This window comes from Mustela putorius, unplaced genomic scaffold (genome assembly GCF_011764305.1).
Source record: "Mustela putorius furo isolate JIRA1106 unplaced genomic scaffold, ASM1176430v1.1 tig00003944_pilon_pilon_pilon, whole genome shotgun sequence".
In the NCBI taxonomy this organism is placed as follows: domain Eukaryota; kingdom Metazoa; phylum Chordata; class Mammalia; order Carnivora; family Mustelidae; genus Mustela; species Mustela putorius.
Window position 1 is genome coordinate 5,578,231 of NW_025422088.1, and position 14,418 is coordinate 5,592,648.

The 14,418-nt window shown below is 39.6% G+C and overlaps 1 protein-coding gene across 3 annotated transcripts in view; it reads right to left on the bottom strand.

The window, feature by feature from the left end:
* UHRF2 (ubiquitin like with PHD and ring finger domains 2) overlaps nt 1–14,418 on the bottom strand; it is a 90,741-nt gene that overhangs the window by 23,255 nt on the left and 53,068 nt on the right. The gene's annotated exons all lie outside the window — the stretch shown is intronic.

A 14,418-nucleotide genomic window follows, 5' to 3' on the forward strand; every position in this document is an offset into this window, starting at 1 on the left:
CATGATAGCTTTGTAATAGAGCTTGAAGTCTGGAATTGTGATGCCACAAACCTTGGTTCTTTTTCAATATTCCCCTGGCTATTCGAGGTCTTTTCTAGTTCCATATAAATTTTTGGATTATTTGTTCCATTTCTTTGAAAAAAAAAAAAAAAAGAAGCTGATATTTTGATAGGGATTGCATTAAATGTGCTTTAGGTAGCATAGACATTTTCACAGTATTTGTCCTTCCAATCCATGAGCATGGAACATTTTCCCATTTCTTTGTGTCTTCCTCAATTTCTTTCATGAGTATGTTATAGTTTTCTGAGTATAGATTCCTTGCCTCTTTGGTTAGGTTTATTCTTAGGTATCTTATGATTTTGGGTGCAACTGTAAATGGGATTGATTTCTTAATTTCTCTTTCTTCTGTTTTGTTGTTGGTGTAAAGAAATGCAACAGATTTCTGTGCGTTGATTTTACATCACGACACTACTGAATTCCTGTACAAGTTCTAGCAGATTTGTAGTCTTTTGGGTTTTCCACATATAGTATCATATCATCTGCAAAGAGTTAGAAAGTTTGACTTCTTCTTTGCTGATTTGGATGCCTTTAATTTCTTTTTGTTGTCTGATTGCTGAGGCTAGGACTTCTAGTACAATGCTGAAGAGCAGTGGTGATAATGGACATCCCTGCCGTGTTTCTGACCTTAGCGGAAAAGCTCTCAGTTTTTCTCCATTGAGGATGATATTCGCTGTGGGTTTTTCATAGATGGCTCTGATGATATTGAGGTATGTGCCCTCTATCCCTACATTTTGAAGAATTTTGATCAGGAAAGGATGCTGTACTTTGTCAAATGCTTTTTCAGTACCTACTGAGAGTATCATATGGTTCTTGTTCTTTCCTTTATTAATGTATTGTATCACATTGATTGATTTGTGGATGTTGAACCAACCTTGCAGCCCTGGAATAAATCCCACTTGGTCGTGGTGAATAATGTACTGTTGGATCCTACTGGCTAGTATTTTGGCAAGAATTTTCGCATCTGTGTTCATCAAGGCTATTGATCTATAATTCTTTAAAAAAAAATTTTTTTTTTAAAGATTTTACTTATTTATCTGACAGACAGAGATCACAAGTAGGCAGAGAGGCAGGCAGAGACAGAGAAGAGGAAGCAGGCTCCCCGCTGAGCAGAGAGCCCCACTCGGGGCTTGATCCCAGGATCCCGGGACCATGACCCGAGCCGAAGGCAGAGACTTTAACCCACTGAGCCACCCAGGCACCCCTGTAATTCTCTTTTTTGATGGGATCCTTGTCTGGTTTGGGGATCAAGGTAATGCTGGCCTCATAATATGAGTTTGGAAGTTTTCCTTCCATTTCTATTTTTTGGAACAGTTTCAGGAGAATAGGAATTAATTCTTCTTTAAATGTTTGGTGGAATTCCCCTGGGAAGCTGTCTGGCCCTGGGCTTTGGTTTGTTGGGAGATTTTTGATGACTGCTTCAATCTCCTTAATGGTTATGGGTCTGTTCAGGTTTTCTATTTCTTCCTGATTTAGTTGCGGTAGTTTATATGTCTTTAGGAATGCATCCATTTCTTCCAGATTGTCAAATTTGCTGGTGTATAGTTGCTCATAATATGTTCTTATAATTTTTTGTATTTCTTTGGTGTTGGTTGTGATTTCTCGATAGAGTTATTTTCTAGTGATAGTCCAGCTGAGATCAAAGGGGTCAGTCCTATGAATTAGCCAGGGAATGCATTCTGGGCAAAAACACATTAAGTATACAAGTCCTAAGGCATAAGAAGAAGTGGTACGCTTTGAACAACATAAACGTGGGTAGATCCGAAGTTTAGCAAAATAAACTGCACAGAGATAAGCAATGAGGTTATAGAGCAGGCAGGGCCATGTCAGAATAAAACCTAAGCTCATGCCATCTAAGTCTAACAGGACAACACTAGGGGATTTTAAACAAAGAGTAAACCAATTCAGGACTTAGTAAGATCATTCTGCTGCTGGGGGAGAAAGGACAGCTGGTAAGCAATGTGAAAGCAAGGAGACCAGCTAGGTGTTTTATTTTATTTTATTTTATTTTTTTAAAGATTTTATTTATTTATCAGAGAGAGAGAAGGGGAGAGAGCGAGCACAGGCAGACAGAATGGCAGGCAGAGGCAGAGGGAGAAGCAGGCTCCCCGCTGAGCAAGGAGCCCGATGTGGGACTCGATCCCAGGACGCTGGGATCATGACCTGAGCCGAAGGCAGCTGCTTAACCAACTGAGCCACCCAGGCGTCCCCAGCTAGGTGTTTTATATACAGTTCAGGGAAATGACATTAGTTTGCACTGAAGGGTTGAGAGCAGAGAAAGATTATGGAGGACTAACAAGACCTGCTCATGTATTATTGGATGTAGAATATATGAGGAGGGCAAAGAGGAAGTTTAGCTTTTCAGCCTGAACAAGTAGATGAATTACAGCATCTACTGCAGACTGGGGAAGGAGCAGGATTTTAGGGGGTGTGTTTATGGAAATCAAGATCTCCATTTGGCCTAATTTTGTGATGTCCATCAAGTAAACAGTTGAATGAATACAGGAATATATAACCCAGGGACGATTAGACAGAAAGATACTGAAAATTTAGAACCATGAGCTCAGTATTTAAAGTCTCATGATCAGATGAGGTCATCTAAGAAGCAAGCATGAAGTCAAAAAAAGCAAGTGAGCAGTGCTTTGGAAAACTCTTAAATCTGATAGATATGGAAAGGCCAAGTGAGGTACAATGAAAATTAGGTCATATGGTATCACACAATCTATAAAAACAGAGAACTGAGATGTACAAGTAAGGAGAGGACTTAGAAGTGACCACTGGATTTTTGCAACATGGAAAGTGTCTTTAAGCCTAACATAAATGTAGTGGAGTTGTGCGAAGCTAGGTCCAATTGGAGAGCTAAAGCAAACAAGACAAGAGAAAACAGAAATCATCAATGAAGATAGCTCTTCAGAAGCTTGCTATAAAGGAAGCAAAGAAACAGGATCAAGGGGAGGGGTGCATCTGTAAATGGGATTCCCAGTACTGGCAATGTGAGAATTACCTATAGGAGTGAAGTTCCTGAAAAGGCAAAGGGTTTTCGAACTGTGAGTACAGGTAGAAGGCTTTGCATTTTAGAGAAATAGGAACTATCCGCCAATTTCAATTTCAATTGAAACAAAAGGGAAGAAAAATATAGGAGACAAAATATATGAGACTTTAGAAGAAATATAATTACTGTTTATAGATGGTAAAATACAGCTTGTGACCATGTGAGGGAGAAGGAGGGGGTAAAAGGAAGAAGTTAGATCCCTTTGCTTCTCCCATTCTTATAGCTTCTGTGGTAATACAATTAACAACCTTCTCAACAGGTGGGGAGAAGCCAAAGGAATGGAGAACAATCTATTCTTCACAATAATACCAGCTACCCAACTGTGATGTTATTAACAGGCACGGCTCATTTTATGGCACTTCAGATACTGTGTTTTTTACAAATTGAAGATCTGTGGCAACACAGTGTTGAGTATGTCCATTAGTGCGATTTTCCCAACAGCATTTGCTCACTTTCTGTCTCTGTGTCACATTTTGGTAACTCCTGCAGTATTTCACACTTTTTCATCATTATATTGTTAAGGTGATCTGCAATCAGTGATTAAGACTTGCTGAAAGCTCAGATGATGGCTAGTAATGGGAGCATTTAAGTATTTTAAAGTATCATATGTATTTTTTTAGAAACAATGTTACTGCACACTTAATAGACTATGACATCATGTGTAAACATAACTTTTACATGCACTAGGAAGCAAAAAAATTCATCTGACTTGCCTTATTGTGGTATTTACTTAATGTAATGGTCTGGAACCTGTACTATATCTTAAGTATAACTGTATTTCTGAGTGTGATATTCCTTAACTTAACCCTGCACGTCAGCAACACTCCACAGCTTAAGAAGAAAAACTTCTTAGTATGACATGAAAAAGTTTATTATTATTTCGGGTATGTTCTTCCCAGTCTTTTTTCTAACGATTTTATTTTCTAGCTAAGACTATTTAATAGATGTAGTATAGGTTAGATGCAGTATATTTAACCCTAGTGCCTGGTTCTACGTATTAACCTCAAAGGATTAAATACAATAATCCATATAAAGCAGTTCATCAGTGTTTGCATATCTTAACCATTTAATAATCATTAAGTACTATTAGAGGCACATCTAAAATAACTGGGGAGTCCCTGGCCAGACTTATCAAAAAGAAAAGAGGGGCGCCTGGGTGGCTCAGTGGGTTAAGCCGCTGCCTTCGGCTCAGGTCATGATCTCAGGGTCCTGGGATCGAGTCCCGCATCGGGCTCTCTGCTCAGCAGGGAGCCTGCTTCTCTGTCTCTCTCTCTGCCTGCCTCTCCATCTACTTGTGATTTCTCTCTGTCAAATAAATAAATAAAAATCTTAAAAAAAAAAAAGAAAAGAAAAAGGACTGAAATAAATAAAATCATGAATGAAAGAGGAGATATCACAACCAACACTGCAGAAATACAATTATAAAAACCTATTAGGAGCAACTGTATGCCAATAAGTCAGGCAATCTGGAAGAAATGAATGCTTTCCTAGAAATGTATAAACTACCAAAACTCCGGAAGAATACTAAACCTGAACATTCAGACCCATAGCCAGCAAGGAAATTGAAGTAGTTATCAAAAATCTCCCAACAAACAAGAGCCCAGGGCCAGATGGTTCCCCAGGGAAATTCTAATTCTTTTGAAACTGTTCCAAAAAATAGAAATGGAAAGAAGACATCCAAACTCTTTATATGAGGTCAGCATTATGTTTATTCCAAAACCAAAGATCCCACCAAAAAGAATTACAGACTAATATCCCTGATGAACACGGAAGCAGAAATTCTCACCAAGATAGGATTCCAACAGAACATTAAAAGGATTATTCTCCACAACCAAGGTGGATTTATTCTTGGGCTGCTAGGTTGATTCAATATCTGCAAATCAATCAATGTGAGACATCACATTAATGTAAGAAAGGACAAGAACCATATGATCCTCTCAACAGATGCAGAAAAAGCATTTGACAAAGTACAGCATCCTTTCTTGATGAAAACACTCCACAGTGTAGGGATAGAAGGTATATACCTCAATATCATAAAAGCCATCTATGAAAAGCCCACAGCAAATACCATTCTCAACAGGGAAAAACTGAGAGCTTTTCCTATAAGGTCAGGAACATAAATGGGATGTCCACTTTCACAAATGCTATTCAACATTGTACTAGAAGTTCTAGTCTCAGCAATCAGACAACAAAAAGAAATAGAAGGCATCCAAACCAGCAAAGAAGAAGTCAAACTCCCACTCTTCATAGATGATACTCTGGGGAAAACCCAAAGACTCAACCCCTAAATTGCTAGAACTCATATAGGAATTCAGTAGAGTGGCAGGATATAAAAATTGATGCACACAAACCAGTTGCCTTTCTATATACTAACCATGACATAGGAGAAAGAGAAATTAAGTAGTTTAATCCCATTTACAACTGACCCACAAACCTAAGATACCTAGGAATAAACCTAGCCAGAGGCAAAGGATTGGTACTTAGAAAACTATAGAACACTCATGAAAGAAATTGAGGAAGACTCTAGAGTCAAGATGGCGGAGAAGTAGCAAGCTGAGACTGCTTCAGCTAGCCGGAGATCAGCTAGATAGCTTATCTAAAGATTGCAAACACCTGAAAATCCATCGGCAGATCGAAGAGAAGAAGAACAGCAATTCTGGAAACAGAAAAACAACCACTTTCTGAAAGGTAGGACCGGCAGAGAAGTGAATCCAAAGCGACGGGAAGATAGACCCCGGGGGGAGGGGCCGGCTCCCGGCAAGCGGCGGAGCAACCAAGCACAAAATCAGGACTTTTAAAAGTCTGTTCCGCTGAGGGACATCGCTCCAGAGGCTAAACCGGGGCGAAGCCCAAGCGGGGTCAGCGTGGCCTCAGGTCCCGCAGGGTCACAGGATCGGGGGTGTCTGAGTGTCGCAGAGCTTGCGGGTATTGGAACGGGAAAGCCGGCTACAGAGACAGAGCTGACAGTAAGCTCGCAGCTCCGTGTTACCTTGAACCGGTCGCAGGCTCGGTGAGCTCGGAGCGCGGCCGGAGGTCAGGCAGACGGGAGTAACTGGGCGCTGTTCTCTGAGGGCGCACTGAGGAGTGGGGCCCTGGGCTCTCGGCTCCTCCGGGCCGGAGACCAGGAGGCCGCCATTTGTATTCCCGTCCTCTGGAACTCTACGGAAAGCGCTCAGGGAACAAAAGCTCCTGAAAGCAAACCCGAGCGGATTACTCACCCTGGCCCCGGGTAAGGGCGGTGTAATTCCGCCTGGGGCAAAGACACTTGAGAATCACTACAACAGGCCCCTCCCCCAGAAGATCAACAAGAAATCCAGCCGAGACCAAGTTCACCTACCAAGGAGTGCGGTTTCAATACCAAGGAGAGCAGCAGAATTCCAGAGGAGGAGAAAGCCAAGCACGGAACTCATGGCTTTTTTCCTGTGATTTTTTTTAGTCTTGTAGTTAATTTAATTTTTTCTTTTTCATTTTTTTTTTTCTCGCCTTCGGGTAAAATTTTTTTTTTAACTGTTACCTTTTTCTTTTTTAACGATTTTTTACTAGTTTATCTAATATATATATATATTTTTTTTACATTTTTCTTAGGTGTTTTCTTTTTTTAAAAATTCTTTTCTTTTCTTTTCTTTTTTTTTCTTTTTCTTTTCTTTTTGTTTTTTTTTTCTTTCTTCCTTTTTGAACCTCTTTTTATCCCCTTTCTCCCCACTCACGATTTTGGATCTCTTCTAATTTGGTTAAAGCATATTTTCCTGGGGTTGTTGCCACCCTTTTAGTATTTTACTTGCCCCTTTATTTACTCTTATCTGGACAAAATGACAAGACGTAAAAATTCAACACAAAAAAAAGAACAAGAGGCAGTACCGAAGGCTAGGGACCTAATCAATACAGACATCGGTAATATGTCAGATCTAGAGTTCAGAATGACAATTCTCAAGGTTCTAGCCGGGCTCGAAAAAGGCATGTAAGATATTAGAGAAACCCTCTCGAGAGATATAAAAGCCCTTTCTGGAGAAATAAAAGAACTAAAATCTAACCAAGGTGAAATCAAAAAAGCTATTAATGAGGTGCAATCAAAAATGGAGGCTCTCACTGCTAGGATCAATGAGGCAGAAGAAAGAATTAGTGATATAGAAGACCAAATGACAGAGAATAAAGAAGCTGAGCAAAAGAGGGACAAACAGCTACTGGACCACGAGGGGAGAATTCGAGAGATAAGTGACACCATAAGACGAAACAACATTAGAATAATTGGGATTCCAGAAGAAGAAGAAAGTGAGAGGGGAGCAGAAGGTATACTGGAGAGAATTATTGGGGAGAATTTCCCCAATATGGCAAAGGGAACGAGCATCAAAATTCAGGAGGTTCAGAGAATGCCCCTCAAAATCAATAAGAATAGGACCACACCCCGTCACCTAATAGTAAAATTTACAAGTCTCAATGACAAAGAGAAAATCCTGAAAGCAGCCCGGGAAAAGAAGTCTGTAACATACAATGGTAAAAATATTAGATTGGCAGCTGACTTATCCACAGAGACCTGGCAGGCCAGAAAGAGCTGGCATGATATTTTCAGAGCACTAAACGAGAAAAACATGCAGCCAAGAATACTATATCCAGCTAGGCTATCATTGAAAATAGAAGGAGAGATTAAAAGCTTCCAGGACAAACAACAACTGAAAGAATTTGCAAATACCAAACCAGCTCTACAGGAGATATTGAAAGGGGTCCTCAAAGCAAAGAGAGAGCCTACAAGTGGTAGATCAGAAAGGAACAGAGACCATATACAGTAACAGTCACCTTACAGGCAATACAATGGCACTAAATTCATATCTCTCAATAGTTACCCTGAATGTGAATGGGCTAAATGCCCCTGTCAAAAGACACAGGGTATCAGGATGGATAAAAAAACAAAACCCATCTATATGTTGCCTCCAAGAAACACATTTTAAGCCCGAAGACACCTCCAGATTTAAAGTGAGGGGGTGGAAAAGAATTTACCATGCTAATGGACATCAGAAGAAAGCAGGAGTGGCAATCCTTATATCAGATCAATTAGATTTTAAGCCAAAGACTATAATAAGAGATGAGGAAGGACACTATATCATACTCAAAGGGTCTGTCCAACAAGAAGATCTAACAATTTTAAATATCTATGCCCCCAATGTGGGAGCAGCCAACTATATAAACCAATTAATAACAAAATCAAAGAAACACATCAACAATAATACAATGATAGTAGGGGACTTTAACACTCCCCTCACTGAAATGGACAGGTCATCCAAGCAAAAGATCAGCAAGGAAATAAAGGCCTTAAATGACACACTGGACCAGATGGACATCACAGATATATTCAGAATATTTCATCCCAAAGCAACAGAATACACATTCTTCTCTAGTGCACATGGAACATTCTCCAGAATAGATCACATCCTCGGTCCTAAATCAGGACTCAACCGGTATCAAAAGATTGGGATCATTCCCTGCATATTTTCAGACCACAATGCTCTAAAGCTAGAACTCAACCACAAAAGGAAGTTTGGAAAGAACCCAAATACATGGAGACTAAACAGTATCCTTCTAAAGAATGAATGGGTCAACCGGGAAATTAAAGAAGAATTGAAAAAAATCATGGAAACAAATGATAATGAAAATACAACGGTTCAAAATCTGTGGGACACAACAAAGGCAGTCCTGAGAGGAAAATATATTGCGCTACAAGCCTTTCTCAAGAAACAAGAAAGGTCTCAGGTACACAACCTAACCCTACACCTAAAGGAGCTGGAGAAAGAACAAGAAAGAAACCCTAAGCCAAGCAGGAGAAGAGAAATCATAAAGATCAGAGCAGAAATCAATGAAATAGAAACCAAAAAAACAATAGAACAAATCAACGAAACTAGGAGCTGGTTCTTTGAAAGAATTAATCAAATTGATAAACCCCTGGCCCGACTTATCAAAAAGAAAAGAGAAAGGACCCAAATAAATAAAATCATGAATGAAAGAGGAGAGATCACAACTAACACCAAAGAAATACAAACTATTATAAGAACATACTATGAGCAACTCTACGGCAATAAATTTGACAATCTGGAAGAAATGGATGCATTCCTAGAAACATATAAACTACCACAACTGAACCAGGAAGAAATAGAAAGCCTGAACAGACCCATAACCAGTAAGGAGATTGAAACAGTCATTAAAAATCTCCAAACAAACAAAAGCCCAGGGCCAGACGGCTTCCCGGGGGAATTCTACCAAACATTTAAAGAAGAACTAATTCCTATTCTCCTGAAACTGTTCGAAAAAATAGAAATGGAAGGAAAACTTCCAAACTCATTTTATGAGGCCAGCATCACCTTGATCCCAAAACCAGACAAGGATCCCACCAAAAAAGAGAGCTATAGACCGATATCCTTGATGAACACAGATGCGAAAATACTCAACAAAATACTAGCCAATAGGATTCAACAGTACATTAAAAAGATTATTCACCACGACCAAGTGGGATTTATTCCAGGGCTGCAAGGTTGGTTCAACATCCGCAAATCAGTCAATGTGATACAACACATCAATAAAAGAAAGAACAAGAACCATATGATACTCTCAATAGATGCTGAAAAAGCATTTGACAAAGTACAACATCCCTTCCTGATCAAAACTCTTCAAAGTGTAGGGATAGAGGGCACATACCTCAATATCATCAAAGCCATCTATGAAAAACCCACCGCAAATATCATTCTCAATGGAGAAAAACTGAAAGCTTTTCCGCTAAGGTCAGGAACACGGCAGGGATGTCCATTATCACCACTGCTATTCAACATCGTACTAGAGGTCCTAGCCTCAGCAATCAGACAACAAAAGGAAATTAAAGGCATCCAAATCGGCAAAGAAGAAGTCAAATTATCACTCTTCGCAGATGATATGATACTATATGTGGAAAACCCAAAAGACTCCACTCCAAAACTGCTAGAACTTATACAGGAATTCAGTAAAGTGTCAGGATATAAAATCAATGCACAGAAATCAGTTGCATTTCTCTACACCAACAGCAAGACAGAAGAAAGAGATATTAAGGAGTCAATCCCATTTACAATTGCATCCAAAACCATAAGATACCTAGGAATAAACCTAACCAAAGAGACACAGAATCTATACTCAGAAAACTATAAAGTACTCATGAAAGAAATTGAGGAAGACACAAAGAAATGGAAAAATGTTCCATGCTCCTGGATTGGAAGAATAAATATTGTGAAAATGTCTATGCTACCTAAAGCAATCTACACATTTAATGCAATTCCTATCAAAGTACCATCCATCTTTTTCGAAGAAATGGAACAAATAATGCTAAAATTTATATGGAACCAGAAAAGACCTCGAATAGCCAAAGGGATATTGAAAAAGAAAGCCAACGTTGGTGGCATCAGAATTCCGGACTTCAGGCTCTATTACAAAGCTATCATCATCAAGACAGCATGGTACTGGCACAAAAACAGACACATAGATCAATGGAACAGAATAGAGAGCCCAGAAATAGACCCTCAAATCTATGGTCAACTAATCTTCGACAAAGCAGGAAAGAATGTCCAATGGAAAAAAGACAGCCTCTTCAATAAATGGTGCTGGGAAAATTGGACAGCCACATGCAGAAAAATGAAATTGGACCATTTCCTTACACCACACACAAAAATAGACTCAAAATGGATGAAGGACCTCAATGTACGAAAGGAATCCATCAAAATCCTTGAGGAGAACACGGGCAGCAACCTCTTCGACCTCTGCCGCAGCAACATCTTCCTAGGAACAACGCAAAAGGTAAGGGAAGCAAGGGAAAAAATGAACTACTGGGATTTCATCAAGATCAAAAGCTTTTGCACAGCAAAGGAAACAGTTAACAAAATCAAAAGACAACTGACAGAATGGGAGAAGATATTTGCAAACGACATATCAGATAAAGGACTAGTGTCCAGAATCTATAAAGAACTTAGCAAACTCAACACCCAAAGAACAAATAATCCAATCAAGAAATGGGCAGAAGACATGAACAGACATTTCTGCAAAGAAGACATCCAGATGGCGAACAGACACATGAAAAAGTGCTCCATATCACTCGGCATCAGGGAAATACAAATCAAAACCACAATGAGATATCACCTCACACCAGTCAGAATGGCTAAAATCAACAAGTCAGGAAATGACAGATGCTGGCGAGGATGCGGAGAAAGGGGAACCCTCCTACACTGTTGGTGGGAATGCAAGCTGGTGCAGCCACTCTGGAAAACAGCATGGAGGTTCCTCAAAATGTTGAAAATAGAACTGCCCTATGACCCAGCAATTGCACTATTGGGTATTTACCCTAAAGATACAAATGTAGTGATCCAAAGGGACACATGCACCCGAATGTTTATAGCAGCAATGTCCACAATAGCCAAACTATGGAAAGAACCTAGATGTCCATCAACAGATGAATGGATCAAGAAGATGTGGTATATATACACAATGGAATACTATGCAGCCATCAAAAGAAATGAAATCTTGCCATTTGCAACAACATGGATGGAACTAGAGCGTATCATGCTTAGCGAAATAAGTCAAGCAGAGAAAGACAACTATCATATGATCTCCCTGATATGAGGAAGTGGTGATGCAACATGGAGGCTTAAGTGGGTAGAAGAAGAATAAATGAAACAAGATGGGATTGGGAGGGAGACAAACCATAAGTGACTCTTAATCTCACAAAACAAACTGAGGGTTGCCGGGGGGAGGGGGTTTGGGAGAAGGGGGTGGGATTATGGACATTGGGGAGGGTATGTGATTTGGTGAGTGCTGTGAAGTGTGTAAACCTGGTGATTCACAGACCTGTACCCCTGGGGATAAAAATATATGTTTATAAAAAATAAAAAATTAAAAAAAAAAAAAAAGAAATTGAGGAAGACAAAGAAATGGAAAAATGTTCCATGCTCATGGACTAGATGAACAAATACCGTGAAAATGTCTATGCCACCTAGAGCCATCTATACATTCAATGCAATCCTTATCAAAATACCATCAACATTTTTCACAGAGCTGGAACAAATAATCCTAAAATTTGTATGGAAGCAGAAAAAACCCCAAATAGCCAAAGGAATGTTGAAAAAGAAAACAAAAGCAGCAGGCATCACAATCCTGAACTTCAAACTCTATTACAAAACTGTAATTATCAAGACAGTGTGGTATGGGCACAAAAATAGACACACAGATCAATGGAACAGAACAGAGAAGCCAGAAATAGACTCCTAACTCTATGGTCAACTGATCTCTGATGAAGCAGGAAAGAATATCCAATGGAAAAAAAGACAAGTCTTTTCAACAAATGGTGTTGAGAAAATTGGACAGCCACATATAGAAGAATGAAACTGACCATTTTCTTACAACATACACAAAAATAGACTTAAAATGGATGAAAGACAGATGTTAAACAGGAATCCATCAAAACCCTAGAGGAGAGGGATGCCTGGATGGCTTAGCCAGTTAAGCATCTGCCTTCCGCTCAGATCATGATCCTACGATTCTGGAATCAAGTCCTGCATCAGGCTCCTTGCTCGGCGGGTAGCCTAGTTCTCCCTCTGCCTGCCACTTTCTCACTTGTCCTCACTCTCTCTCTCTTTCTCTGGCAAATAAATAAATTGCAATCTTAAAAAAAACCCCAAAATCCTAGAGAACATAGGCAGCAACCCCTATGACCTCAGTTGCACAACTGCTTGCTAGACACATCTCCAAAGGCAAGGGAAATAAAAGCAAAAATGAACTACTGGGACCTCATCAAGATAAAAAGCTTTTTTTTTTTTTTTAAAGATTTTATTTATTTATTTGACAGAGAGAGACCACAAGTAGACAGAGAGGCAGGCAGAGAGAGAGAGAGGAGGAAGCAGGCTCCCCGCTGAGCAGAGAGCCTGATGTGGAACTCGATCCCAGGACCCTGAGATCATGACCTGAGCCAAAGGCAGTGGCTTAACCCACTGAGCCACCCAGGCGCCCCAAGATAAAAAGCTTTTGCACAGCAAGAGAAATAGTCGACAAAACCAAAAGACAACCAACAGAATGGGAGAAGCTATCTGCAAATGTCTTATCAGATAAAAGGCTAGTAACCAAAATCTATAAAGAACTTATCAAACTCAATACCCAAAGAACAAATAATCCAGTCAAGAAATGGGCAGAAGATGGGAAAAGACATTTCTCCAAAGACGTCCAAATGGCCAACACACCTATGAAAAAATGCTCCACATCACCTGTTCTATCAGGGAAATACAAATCAAAACCACAATGAGTTATTACCTCACACCAGTCAGATTGGCTAATATTAACAAGTCAGGAAATGATAGAGTTGGGAAGGATGCAGAGAAAAGGGAACCCTCCTACACTGTTGGTGGGAATGCAAGCTGGTACATCACTCTGGAAACAGTATGGCGGTTCCTTAAAGTTAAAAATAGAACTACCCTATGATCCAGCAATTGCACTACTAGGGATTTACCCCAAGGATACAAAGTAGTGGTCTGAAGGGGCATGCACCCCAGTGTTTATAGCAGCAATGTCCACAATAGCCAATATAGGAAAGAGCCAGATGTCCCTCAACAGATGAATAGATAAAAATGTGTTATCTATATACAATGAAATACTACTCAGCCATTTAAAAAAAAAGAGAGAGAAAAGAAAAGAAATCTTGCCATTTACAACAATGTGGATAGAACTGGAGGATATTATGCTAAGCAAAATAAGTTAATCAGAGAAGACAATTAACAGATGATTTCACTCATATGTGGAATTTAAGAAACAAAACAGAGGAACATATAGGGGAAGGGAGGAAAAAATAACAAGACAAAATCAGAGAGGGAGCTAAACTGTAAGAGATTCTTAATCAAAGGAAACAAAATGAGTGCTGCTGGGTGTGGGGGATGGTTGGGGATTGGGTAACTGGGTGATGGACATTAAGGAGGGCATGTGATGTAAGGAGTACTGGGTATTATGTAAGACTGATGAATCACTGAACTCTACCTCTGAAACTAATAATATACCATACATTAATTGAATTTAAATGAAAAAAAAAATTTTTTTTGAAGATTTATTTATTTATTTATTTTGACAGACAGAGATCACAAGTAGGCAGAGAGGCAGCAGAGAGAGAGGAGAAAGCAGGCTCCCTGCTGAGCAGAGATCCCAGGACCCTGGGACCATGACCTGAGCCTCAGGCTTTAACCCACTGAGCCACCCAGGCGCCCCTAAATGAAAAAAATTTAAAAAAATTTTTTAAAAGAGCACACACACACAAAAAGTAATAAAATAAT